Below are 14,888 nucleotides of genomic sequence, written 5' to 3'. Positions count from 1 at the left end.
TATAGACGCAGATAGCAACTATCTTCTAATCAGTCAGCTGTCTCTAAGCAACCAGGTTTAACAAGGCTAACAATTGCCACCTCACATATTCATGGAAGAGTAAAACTCTCAGAATTTAGTCATTACAGAACCAATGCCATAAGCTATCTGGCCTCTATTGGATTTGTCACACGTATCTCCAATGTCTGGGATCTAAACTAGCTCTCTCAGTTTTATAAACTGGGTGGTGATCATGTGTTTCTTTTGTGCTAACTGCTTAATGATTAATTCAAATGTAATTTTTACTAAAATCAGATGTAGGATTCATTAAACACATAACAAATTATTCTTTTCAACCCTAAGATTTTTACTGGGAATTAGAATGTATACAGCCATATGCTATAACATAGATATATGACATAAGTCATGCCTTATAGTTTTAGGTCATGGGGACCTATTCTTTAGGCCATGTCTCTATATAACTCCAGCAGTTTTAACTGAATGAACAAGACAGTTAACCGAAAATTTTAAAGGAATACCACTTCAGACAATCTGTGAGAAAGTCATTAGCATATCGCTGACCAAGTACCTTTCTTTCTTTAAAATCAGGGATCAGAGTAATTAACCCCAGAAACTATAAGGATATTCTTTCATATCAGCTGACCTTGCATTTGTATAATGGTTTATTTCTTTTTCTAGCTTTTTCATATGCAGAATCTCATTTGGTTCTTAATCAACCCTGAATATTAATCAGGGCAAGATCTGTAATCTGAATTTTCAGGTAAGAAAAATGAGACACTGAAAGGTCATGAAGTTTACCCAAGGTCAGCATGGAAGAATTAGGACAAGCATCTGGCCCATTCCTTTTCTGGAAATATCACATTGATTTATTTGTTATACAGCCAGGGGTCAGCATGGTGCGGGGGATGAGGGCAAGGAGTGAAGTCTATGCTCTCTGAATTCACCAGGCAGTATTGCTTTTTTTTTCCTTCAGTGTTCATGCATAATTTCACTTGGTCTCAGCAGCTGTATATCTGATTGAAAGACTTGTGTTTCTGCCAGAACTGTGCCTGTAAGGGCCCTCCCTTTTAGCTGCAGGAAGTCTACCTGGTATTGTATTAGGTAGTATCTATGACATCTTTCTTTGTTTAGTTAATTTGGAGAAGTCTGCAGGGACCTTGCTTCTTGTTACAAGGCTCACTCACTGGGAAACTATGTCTCTCCAATTGTGCTGCACTGTTCATGATCTATTTAAGTAATAGTGACATTTGGTCAAAAGAAAAGCTCTCCCTCGGACTACCTTTGCCGCTGCCAATACAGCTGCGTATACACAAGGGAAGCAAAACAATGGGATTTACGCTCTCTTCCACTCTCCCTTTTTACTATTGAACGAAATCAAATATAATAGCTCCAGTGGTCACAGATGCAGGCATGTCCCACAGTTGTCTACATAATTAAATCTATTCAGACTGGGTACAGCAGAAATGCACTGAAGGTCCACTCTATGTTAGCAAATCTATAACAGGTCCCAGGCCAAGTATGACTGTGCAGGAGATGCAGTTTATCTGCAGTACTTTTTTCGTTTCTGATCCTCCTTCTCTGCTTAAATAGGGCTTCACTGGCAGCCCGTGCCTTTGGATCTCTCCTAATCTATAATGGCAGAAAGAAAACTTTCGAAGGGATTTATTAGAGTCTGCTAACTTACCTAATTCTCACTGATGTATTAGTGATATACCAAGTGAAGTATTTTGGGACTTAATCTCGAAATATGATTCCTGATGATAGAATTTTTGGTAATGTGCTCTGCAAATCGATGTCACATATGTTGGGGCAGAGTTGGTCTTTCATCTCTCACATAATATGGAGGTGGCCCCTTAATACCTTGAATATAAGAATAATATTATAACTATTATTATAAAACAAAATGTCCTTATGGCACGGAACAGAAGCGCATACATTCTAGCTGAATATACAATTATAAAATGATACCGAAACTATTATTCCCCCTGATGAAACTTTATTTAAAGTTGTATGCTCATTTCCAAATCTATTTTTTTCTGATATGGATATGCTAGACTTCAACATTACAGCGACATTAACCCACCCTCCAGGTTGCTACCTGATATGGTTTGAATCTGTGTCCCCAGCAAAATCTCACTTTGAATTTTAATCCCCAATGTTGCAGGTGGGGCCTGGTGGAAGGTGGTTGAATCATGGGGCAGATTTCTCATGAATCATTTAGCAGTATCCTCTTGGTGCTGTCCTCATGGTAGTGTGTGAGTTCTCAAGAGATCTGGTGTTTAAAACTGCGTGGCGCCTCCCACCTCTCTCTCTTGCTCCTGCTTTTGGCATTGAGACACTTACTTCTGCTTCACCTTCTGTCATGAGGAAAATCTCCCTGAGGCCTCCCTAGAAGCTCAGCAATGTTGCTGCCATGCTTTTACAGCCTGTAGAATTATGAGCCAATTAAACTCTTTTAAAAATAAATTACCTAGTCTCAGATATTTCTTTATAGCAATGCTAGAATGAACGAATACACTACCCCTTCTTTATTTATCTTTCATAGGCATATTCAGTAGTTAAGTTTCCTTTAAAAGTGACAGCAATAGTAGTCAAATGCCTCCCAGATGCCAAACAACTATCAAAATATATCACACATACACACCCAACAGAACCCTGGATCAAGTTTGCTGTTCTCAATACAACATACTATTGTAACATAAAAGCAGCCTCAACTTTTATTTCAAATGAGAAGTTTTGCATATCTTCATCTCAGTTGTTAGTCCTGCCTTCAAATTTCATTCCACTGGACCTTCTCCAGAGCACTCAATTTGGCAATTAATAATTTATTCAGTAACCATTTGAGATACCTTTATGTGTTAGGTCATTTGGGTATAAAATATGTACAAAATGTTTACCTGGCCTTTTTGTAACATTCAGTGTTCACAACAAGCTTTCACAATAAAATATTCAAATGAATTATGCGTTCCATTGTCCTAGAGCATGGACAAGAGGAGCTTGGCACAAGGTAATACCTATAATTTCACCATAACAAGAAAATAAATGAGAAAAACAGGCAGAAGGATTAGGATAAGGAAAAGCATAGATATGTGGAAGTGCGTTAAAATTCCAATGGCCTCCAAACCCGGAATCCATGAAAATTATCCAGGGAGCTTTTTAAAATTTATATTTCTGGGTTCTGCTAAAAAAGCAGTGAATCTGGAACTTGTGAACATAAGGTCCAGAAATCCACATTTAATAGAAAGTGTACTGCTAGCCTGGCCAGTTTTGAGAACTAATGATCTAGTTTGCTGAGCGCATTTATTCCTCCAAAAAATATTTACTGACCTCCAATTACGCATCAGACATGGTTTTAGATGTTTGGACAAAGTAGACAACAACCGTATTATTGTGTAGCTTACATTCTGGCAGTGTGAGGCAGATACTATTCTAAGTACAATATGTGGAGTAACCAAATTGTTTTGTACTAAACCACTATCAAGTCTTCATTTCCCTTATGAGGAAAGCGAAGGCACAAAGAGTTTAAACAATTAATCTAAGGTTACATAACTAGCAGGAGGGAGACTTGGAATTCTCAAATGTGATCTAACTCCAGACCTCTCATGCATGGCTGGCCACACATTTTGCAAGGCCCAGTACAAAATGAAAATGCAAGGCTACTTGTTCAAAAAGCAATAAAAAGCACTGTTAAAGGTACTAAAATATAAAGTATTTTTCTTTCTTTTGTGTCCTCTTTCTCAACTTATTTTTAATTTGAGGTTTAATATGATTCTAAGAAAGCAAAATTAATTTTAAATTATTAGTATGACAGCTATCATCTGTCGTTATATTGTACAATGTCAGTTTTATTTATTTTTTAATTTTTTTAATTTTTTAAATTTATTTATTATTATTATTATTATACTTTAAGTTTTAGGGTACATGTGCACAATGTGCAGGTTAGTTACATATGTGTACATGTGCCATGCTGGTGTGCTGCACCCATTAACTCGTCATTTACATTAGGTATATCTCCTAATGCTATCCCTCCCCCCTCCCCCCACCCCACAACAGTCCCCAGACTGTGATGTTCCCCTTCCTGTGTCCATGTGTTCTCATTGTTCAATTCCCATCTATGAGTGAGAACATTCGGTGTTTGGTTTTTTGTCCTTGCGATAGTTTACTGAGAATGATGACTTCCAATTTCATCCATGTCCCTACAAAGGACATGAACTCATCATTTTTTATGGCTGCATAGTATTCCATGGTGTATATGTGCCACATTTTCTTAATCCAGTCTATCATTGTTGGACATTTGGGTTGGTTCCAAGTCCTTGTTATTGTGAATAGTGCCTCAATAAACATACATGTGCATGTGTCTTTATAGCAACATGATTTATAGTCCTTTGGGTATATACCCAGTAATGGGATGGCTGGGTCAAATGGTATTTGTAGTTCTAGATCCCTGAGGAATCGCCACACTGACTTCCACAATGGTTGAACTAGTTTACAGTCCCACCAACAGTGTAAATGTGTTCCCATTTCTCCACATCTTCTCCAGCACCTGTTGTTTCCTAACTTTTTAATGATTGCCATTCTAATTGGTGTGAGATGGTATCTCATTGTGGTTTTGATTTGCATTTCTCTGATGGCCAGTGATGATGAGCATTTTTTCATGTGTCTTTTGGCTGCATAAATGTCTTCTTTTGAGAAGTGTCTGTTCATATCCTTTGCCCACTTTTTGATGAGGTTGTTTGTTTTTTTCTTGTAAATTTGTTTGTGTTCATTGTAGATTCTGGATATTAGCCCTTTGTCAGATGAGTAGATTGCGAAAATTTTCTCCCATTTTGTAGGTTGCCTGTTCACTCTGATGATAGTTTCTTTTGCTGTGCAGAAGCTCTTTAGTTTAATTAGATCCCATTTGTCAATTTTGTCTTTTGTTGCCATTGCTTTTGGTGTTTTAGGCATGAAGTCCTTGCCCATGTCTTGAATGGTAATGCCTAGGTTTTCTTCCAGGGTTTTTATGGTTTTAGGTCTAACGTTTAAGTCTTTAATCCATCTTGAATCAATTTTTGTATAAGGTGTAAGGAAGGGATCCAGTTTCAGCTTTCTATAAATGTCAGTTTTAAATGCAAGTATAAGAGCATTTAGCACATATGCAGGATCAATGCAATTATACAATTTGTATTTTATTGTTATGAAACAATGGAGATGCTTCACAAAAACACCTCGGTTGTTTTTATTTTACTGGATAGACATATATATATATATATATATTTTTTTTTTTTTTGAGATGGAGTTTCACTCTTATTGCCCAGGCTGGAGTGCAATGGCATGATCTCAGCTCACCGCAACCTCCGCCTTCTGGGTTCAAGCGATTCTCCTGCCTCAGCTTCCCGAATAGCTGGGATTACAGGCATGCGCCACCACACCAGGCTAATTTTGTATTTTTAGTAGAGATGGGGTTTCTCCATGTTGGTCAGGCTGGTCTTGAACTGCTGGCCTCAGGTGATGCGCCTGCCTTAGCCTCCCAAAGTGCGAGGATTACAGGTGTGAGCCACAGGGCTCGGCTGGAAAGACACATATATTATATTAACATTCTCTACCGTCCTCTTATGGATGAGTAAGGAAAGGATTGAGAAAAATAGGAACTATGTGTTATCTTTTATTTCCACTGCTTCCTATGTCATCATTTATAGTGTTAGTGGTTTGCTAATACCTGGCAAGTAACATGAGTAAGAAAGGATATGATGTTGTTCCTTTGTCATCTGTGTATCTTGGAGTCATTATGCCTTTTTATGATTGAAGAAAGTTTTGGTCCATATGGAGAGTGTGGCCTCTCTTGGCTGCCAGCTTCTGCACTTATACACAGTTGTAAACACAAGTAACATGATTAGTTTACATTCACTTTAAGTCAGGCTGTACTTTCATGCATTGTGGGTCTACCAAAATTCTGGGATCATGACATATTGCAAATGCTATGTGGGAAATGCATGGAAAAAAGTTGTGTACATGTGTTTTGTGCATATCTTCTCTGCTCACACATAGGCTCTCTTTTCCTATAGGACTTCAATAAAACACCAGTTCAAAGATGAAATTATTTAGTGTTTCAAGATGGCTGCAGAATAGCATAAAACCAAGCATGGTGCCCCATTCATTCCCACTACCTATCATAATATTACCTCTATTATTATGTGCCAGGCCCTCTTCAAAGTGCTTCTTTTAATCCTCACAGTAGTGCTAATAGAATATACAATACCTTATATGCATAGGTAGAATAGTGACTCCTTAAGATGTTCACATGTCATAGTTCCTTGAACCATTGCATATGTTACATTACATATCAAGAAAGAATTACGGTCACAGATGGAATTAAAATTGATAATTAACAGGTCTTAAAATAAGGAAATTACTCTGGATTATCTACTGGGCCCAATGTAACCACAAGGATCCTTAAAAGTGGAAAAGGGAGAAAGAGGAGGAGTTGGAGTGATTCCTTGTGCAAAAGACTCAACCTATCATGGCTGGTTTAGAAGATGGGAGTGAGCCATGAGCCAAGGAATGTTGGTAATCTCTAGAAGTTGGAAAGGCAAGAACACAGATTCTTCCCTATAGCCTCCAGAAAGGTGTGTAGCCCTCCCGACACTTAGATTTTAGCCCAGTAAGGCCTGCATCAGACTACTGTCCCCTGAACAAATGTCTTTCATTTAGAGTTCTCATTACATTTCTGTTGGATAGAGGTAACATAGCCCTCTGCTTTATAAATAGTAGTTAGCAAATGTTTTTATATAAAGAATCAAAGAATCACTTTCAGGAAATAATAGCCTCTTTTGTGAAGTGTTTATAATATTCTCAATGTTTAACATACACCTCTACTTCCACTAAGAAAAAGCAACTAGGGAGCGTGAACCAAACCAAGTTTTGTAAAAAGTAAAAACCTAGCAGTAACCTCAGACAAGCAGCTTTCCTGGACATTTTGCATTCCTCATCTGTCTCTCTCTCTTTTTTTTTTTTTTTTTTTTTTTTAGCAAATTATGCTCCAAGAAGATGTTGCATTTATCATTCTAAAACATGAAAAATATATGTCAAAGCTACTGTCAAGAGGCCACATAAGTCTTGTAGACATTTATTTGCCAGTGTTCTGTACATTATTGCCTTTCTTATGCATTGCTGGCCATTTTTTAAAGAAAAAATAGAGGGTTTAAGTAAGCCTTATTAAAGCTTGCAAATAAAACATCAGCTAAGACCCCTTAACTTCATTATGAACCAGCAATTAGCTAAAGTTGTTAATTATTTAAAGAGCTTCTTATTATACCTTCCAACCTGAAATCCCAGGTTAAGTGAAATGTATATCTTCCTTAATATGACTGTCAGGTTGCATGTTTATATTTTGTAGTCTTCCAGGATCCTCTGTGATATACGTAATTTTTTATGTTCCTTCTTTCTTCATTGCGTGCTAATTCCTTTCACCACTGCTTTCACCTCTGCCAGGCCCTGAAAGTGAATAGACAGTTTTCACTACAGAGAAGCTACCAATCCAATGTTCTCTGCATAATTTATATGTGCAGCAGGGGAAAATTAGCAGCATACTTCCACTGTGTCATTTACACAGTTATACTCAATTGCTCTTCCCTGAAGGCATCACCATTTTTATTTCCAAGCATTGCCTTTTCTCCCTGTGTCTTTCATTCCCTTATTATCTATTGGGTTATATTCCCATATCCAGGGGGCCCATCTGAAAGTCTGTCGAACTGGTCCCTGATCTTCGCTCCCAGTTTATTTTGACATCACAGGCGAGCATGAAACACAAAAGAAAACATGCTGCTCTTACCTTCAATCTTTTTATGAAAAATCATGAACTATGCAAGCTCTGAATTGTATTCTGAAAGATAGTTTTATTTTTATCCATCATCTATAGCTTTGACTTTAGATATTAATTTTAAAACTAAAATCTCCTTGGCTGATTTACCATTTTGTAATTAACTGTAAATAAAACATCTGCCTATAACTGATCACATCACCCAATCTAAATGCTCTTTCTTGTGGTGCCTCTAATACCCCCACACCTCATCATATCTCCTGCCTCTATCTGCCTATTATCTTTTGGGTTTTCTTACTTTACCTCCAAAATAGCTATAAGTGTACTTAGGTGATTACTTTATTGAGGAGGCTCAGCTCTTTTATGCATATGCATCAAATTGTATTATTGCTTCCTGTAGTTCAGCTGAACTTTCCTTTATCAGTTTCCCCTTTCCCATTAATTAGTGGGTCTGTTAATTACATTTTTGCAAGATGCCATATATTTTTCACTTAGTATCATTACATGGGCCCAGTGTAATATTTAAGACTCCGTTTTATTTTTTCAGTTGATAAAAATATCTACCTCAAACAATGGTCAAGCTCATTTTCTTCTTCTCACTGTGCAGGCTAATAATGCACTAAGCTCCACAAGCTGGTAAAGAGGAAGGAACAGGCATGGCATGGCCCTGAAAGAATTCCCCCATCCCCCGCCCTTTTCTCTTCAGGGCAGTAATCTCTGCAGGATTGGTGGCTAGATGTCAGGATAGAGGCAGCAGAGGTGTACTTACTTGACCACAGGAACTGGCAGTAGGGAGATGTCCCTGGTCTCATCCTACTTTTGGCAAGTTTAATTTCATCATGGTGGGCTCTCCTGATGTGAGGGTCTCTGGCAGTGGCAGCTTCATGGAAATGCTGTCTTTCCAATTGCACAGGGCCTCATGCTTAGAAGCGCCCTGCGCTTCATAGAGTGTTCTGCTTTGCCATCTGGAAATTCTTAATTTTGAACCAAAGGTCCAACATTTTCATTTTGCCTGGGCCCCATGAATTATGTAGTTGGTCCTGGTCTTTGGGTAGGTAATGGTCTTGCTTTTCTCCAAATACTATTCAACTCTATAAAAAATCGTGCTGTATTAAGGATCCCCGCAAAGGGGAAATCCTCTCCCATTGCAAATGTCAGACACAACACCTCATCACCCACTCAGTGGGGCATTCCATCACTTGTCCTGTGATGCCATGAGGTTATTTACCTCCCATGAATGTTTCTTCACATTAGCCATTGAAGCTGATTAGATCATTTTCTCTTTTCTTTCTTTACTTAAAAAAGTATGTATATATATATACACACACACATATACGTATATGTGTATGTGTATCTGTGTGTATGTGTATGTATATGTATATATGTGTGTGTTTGTGTGTGTGTGTGTATATATATATATATAGAGAGAGAGAGAGAGAGAGAGATGGAGTCTCACTGTGTTGCTCAAGGTGGGCTCAAAGTCCTGGCCTCAGGTGATCCTCCTGCCTCAGCCTCCCAGGTTGCTGGGATTAAAGGCACACTACCATGAGCAGCCAGATCAGATCATTTTCTATACCTTCTAAAAATCACTAAGAACAGAAATACATGGGAGTTGCCCTCATTCTCTTTCCAGACATAATATAATGTAATTCCTTCCTTTTAATAAGAAATATGAAGCTTAAATAAAAATTAATCAACATAGATAAATATTTAGGAATTGAGAAACTTGTATTTGGGCCATTTTACCGCACTATTTTAATTCTTTCCTAGTTTTATGCCATAAATTATGTCAATACTCTATCAGCCATAATTATTTAATAATCTGTGCATAGCAACTTGTTTTAAGCTCTTCTTTTGTTTAGTTGAAAGTGAAGAGTTGGAAACAATCTCACTTAGAAATGCATGTTAGCTGTTCATCAGAGTCACCCACTTCTAAAACTTTTTTCGCTAATATTTCCATTTGTCTTTTTGGTACCACAGAGGAATTTGGTACCCAAAGCAACACATCTGATTAAGATACAGAGTAGGTCGAAGAAAGGCTTTACCTTTGTACTTTTGAGAAGAATGATTGTGCAACGCGTAAAAAGCTAAGATAACATTAATTTAGGAAAGAGTACAGTTGGTATATTGCTGAATTCAATCACCTCCTGCCATATCAAACAAAAATGAGGTCTATAAAGCATAAACTACTTCTGAAGATTTCATAACTACTTGATTCTTCCAACGTGAAATTAATATTTAGTGAGCACCTAATGCATCAGTAGATGAGGGTTCAGAGATGAACAAGACATATTTTCTGCATTCACATATCTTACAGTTTAATGGAACATGTTGATTCTTTAATGCAGACATTCTATTTTGCCATGAAGTTCAAGGGCAGCATATGATCCATAGTCTCTGGCAATTAGTGATATAAAATGGAGAGGCAGGATGGAAACAGAAGACAAGCAGAGCAACAAAATCACAGCACTAGAAGAAACTTTTGTGAGCTTTCTTATTATTGTCAGTTTACAAAAGAAGCCACCAAACACAGACCCCAAAAAAGGTAAGTGATTTTCCCAAGGTGCCTGAGTAAAATGGCCTCCACTGTTTTTGTCTGCCCTGCATTCACTCCTCCTCCTTTTGGTAATGACATCCTATCCTTGTTTGGAGGTATTAGCCCTCCTACACTGGCTATAATCTTGTAAGCACTGCCAATTAAGGAAAACTGTCCTCCTCAGCCAAGTATAGGTATGTGTCCCAAACCAGGATAAGCAACCTCTCCCTATAATTGGTAATGGCTAGGGCTAAATCTTCTCTACAGCTTTCCAAAGAAAACTCTCTATTGTTCTTGATACTTAAGTGTGATTGACTAAAAATGACTATAAATTATTTGCAATCCTTTCCTATGAGAAGTGGTTATTTCCCCACCCATTGAATCTAGGCTGAACTTGTAACTTGTTTTGACCAACAGAATGTGACTGAAATGATGATCTACAACTTCCAAGGCTAGTCATCATGGAACTTTGCAGCTTCCCATCCACTGTTTTGGAATGCCACTGCCATGTGAAGAAACCCAAGCTATTCTCCTAGAGGATGAGAAACGACATGAAGAGAGAGACCCAGCAGACAGTCACCACCAACATAAGACATGTGATTGAGACCATCTCTCACCCAACAGACCCACTTACCAGTAGCCACTTAAGTGACCTCAACAGCTCAAGTTTAAAAGAAAAAAAAAAGAGATCAGCAATCCTAAACAACATTTAATGCATCTGTTTCTAAGTTGTTGATTGTTTCTTATTTTCACTTTCAACTAAATGGAAAAATAACCTAATCAACCTAATCTAATTAAGTTGTCATCTGATAGATAATTAAATAATTATGTCTGATAAAACTTTGGTATGATTTTGGGTATATGCCTAGCAAGAAATTAAATAATTTGAGCCCATCCCAAATCACTGACCCACAGACTAATGAGCAAATAAAATGGTGGATTTTTTAAGCCACTAATTTTTGGTATAGTTTCTCACATTCTCAAAATGTTATTTAATTATTTACTCTGTTATCTGCTCTACTCCGGCAAGCAATTAATTTCTCTTTTGGTTAGTAATCCAAAATCAGATTTTCTTGTTTACAACATAACTCTTGAGGCACACACAGATTTAAAAGAATGACCTTCCAGTTTTCCCAGCTGAAAATACAGGATTTTTTTCACATATTTTCTGTTGATTTCAAAGAAAATAAGTAAACCCACAAGTTTTGCAGAAATCAAATTCATATAACTGAAAATGCTTTGGGAACAAAGGGAGAAGTCGGTCAATTGAGAGAGGAGCAAATTAACTGAACTCAGAGACTTACTGTTAGTTCTTCTGTCAACATGATCACCCACAGGACTCCTTCATTTCCCTTGGAGCTGGCACTCCTTAATTTTTTTGGAAGTCTCATATGGAACAAATATATATGAAAACTTGATGTCTAGAAAGGTTGAAAAATTAGAAATAATATGTTCCCAAGTTACCTACAATACAATTCTTCAATGATTTCTGTGCATTCTGTCTCCACAACTTCAGGAAAATTAAGGTAATGCTATAGGATGATCTCATTACCTCAAAGTGCAAAGCTATTAGAGACGATACAGTGCTAAAGGAGAGTGTGATTTAATCAATATTGACCTTCTACAGGACAAGTTTCATGAAGTGTAAAATATGGATCATTTTATCTCTAGTGTCCAGCACATGGTGGACACACAAAATGTATGTGTTGAATAAACGATTGGTGAACTCAATAGGTAACTAATTTCAAATAGCTGGCAGATGCTGGGCACAGAATAGAGAAACTCGATGTTTTATTTTATCGAGAATAAATGAAAGAAATAGTAATAGGATTAAATGAACAAGTTAATAAGGTAGGGGAAAAAGACAATGTGGCATACACTGTAGGTATGATCTTTTTCCAGAAGGGATGAAGAGCTTTTTCTAACCATGTTGGGCGGGATATGTAACTTGGGTTGACCTGCATTGTTTTCTAAAAAGACTTTCCTTATATTTGTGCAAAATGACCTTTAGAAACATCATTAGTCATACTACAAAGAAAAACCTATGGAAAAATCTCCAAAGAACTGAGAGTACACATTTTTGGTTACACTTATTCTTTTCAGCTGAAAAGTTACCACTAAGTTTGTATTAGTTTTCCCAATTTATTGCTATAGCTGTTGGTGAACAAGGAAAACACCTTATGTGTTTGCATCTGACATGCAAGCGAGAAGGGGTTAGATTATATTCATTCAATGATCAAAGCTTCAGTATTTTAAGATAAACTCTCTTACCTAAAGGGGCTCATGGGACCTTAAGAGCAACCAAGAGAATAGTATAAGTCCATCACCTAATGTAAGAACCAATGTATTTCTTGTTATTTTGTAAGGCTCCAGCTACTTGCTCTTTAAAATTGTTTGCCAAATAAAGAACATGGTTAAAGTCCATAATGCAAATTTTGATTGTAGGTATTTATATCTCTCATTCTTCATATGTGTTTTGTCCCATAAATTTAATAAATATATTCACCCTTTTTCTTACTGAAATGTTGCAATGTATATGTTGCTTTGACTAAAAGACAATTTTCTATTTAAGATATTCGTGGGCTGAACTTCCTGTGTATGCTGAAACCTTGTTTTCCTATGGAATTATCTTTTTTTTTTTTTTAACATACATGTATTTCTTGTCTAGCCCTTATGGTGAAATATAAGCGTTCAAGCCCTGGCAAGACCCTTTGCAAAGTATAATTTAACACACAGTTGATATAGCCCAAACAGAGTCTCCCTAAATATGACAACCTTTGTAGGTGCAATATCATTTTAGTAATTTAATCAATTACACTTAGTCACACTTAGTCTCTCTTCTTTTAATTGATTACCAAGTAGCTAATTTGAAACATCATAGATTCAAAGTAATAAATAACATCTTGTTTTTTACTTATATTCAGGAGATAGCTTTGAGTACAGAAAAATCTGTCAAAATACTATTTAATTATCTTCTCTATATCCTCAAATTTGCTATAAAATTAGGAGTAGATATTTTGTAAAATCCTAAAATGTCCCCAAATTCAAATTCCCTATGATCTCTAATATAACAGGAGTATAATATATAATGAAGGAGGCCACTGAATTCACGAGAGGGAAGAGGAATAAAAGATGAGGAGTGTATAGCTAAAATATTTTGATAATCTACATTTTCAATCTCTTGTCCTAGTCATTTATATTTTTTATTTTTTAAAGATTTCTAATATTCAAAAAAAGTTATAGAGAATAAAAAATACCTTTGAATGGGCCCATGAGCTTCACCAAATTTTAGAGTTTTGTCATATTTGCTTTAGATTTTTCTGTCAAAAAAAATACTCGTATAATTTAAGTTCCTGGATAACTCTCCCTAATATCATGCTATTTCCTTGCTGCACATGGTAACCATTCTCCTGAAATTTTGTGAGACCAATTCCCTTGCTTTTATTTCCGTCCTATTGTTTAAAAGATCATGCAAAAAACATTTACTGAGTGCTTATGGAATGATGTTTTAGGTCCTAAGCAGTACCCAAAACTTTTGGCTACCTATGAAAATATAAAGTTTTAATATTTTTGGTGTAAATATATTGGACATGTCATTTCATACTTTCCTGTTTTCACTCAGCATTGTGTTTTTGAGATTGATACATGCTGATAATGCTCTTCGGGTTCATTTATCTAAATGGCTGTATAGTATGTCACTGTGAATATATGACAATTTATATTTTCTTCTGTTGATAAAAAATTATGTCATGTCTAAGGTTTGTTATAAAAATGCTACAATGAACATTTGTTTACATTTCACTTTTCACACATGTGATAGAGAAGATATATACCTTAAATCAGAATTTCTGAGACAAATATTTACAACTTGAAATCTATTAGGCACTGTCAATTTGCCCCAGGTTAGATGCAAGAATTTACAAAAGTAGCACATGAGCATTCCTCAATAAAATTTGCTAGAGTTGGGACTATTTACCTAATATGAAATGATATCTATTGTTTTAACTTGCATTTTCATTACTAGCAGGGATGAGTGTAGATTATACATAAAATATATTATTCTTCATTTCAGTTTTCTTCTAAAATTTTTTATGACTACTTTGCCATACTCTTTAGTGGTGTTAGAATTTGTTTTTTGTTTATGTTTTTCTTATTGATTGCATAAGTTTATAAGTATTGATTATATAATTTAAACATAATTTTCCTTGTGGTAATATATGTGAAAAATATCTTCTTTTCATTGGATTTGATTTCCTATTAGCTCTGTTTATAATATTTTTGTTGAATAGAAAATTTAATATTATTTAAATTAACATTTAAATCAAACTATTCCTTTCTACTTTTGTAGTTTCTTTAATATATTTTATATTTGGAACTTATTAACAAATTATCCTAAATAATCTTCTAAAGATTTTAACATTTAACTTTTCACATGAAGATCATTATTCACATGGAATTTGTTTTCATGAAGGATACTGACCCATCTGGTTGATTATTAAGTATTCATTTTCCCATCAATATTTAAGTGACCCTCTTGCATTTCAAATTTTTATA

The sequence above is a fragment of the Pan troglodytes genome, chromosome 17 (assembly GCF_028858775.2).
Source record: "Pan troglodytes isolate AG18354 chromosome 17, NHGRI_mPanTro3-v2.0_pri, whole genome shotgun sequence".
NCBI lineage: Eukaryota > Metazoa > Chordata > Mammalia > Primates > Hominidae > Pan > Pan troglodytes.
This window is presented reverse-complemented; position numbering follows the sequence as displayed.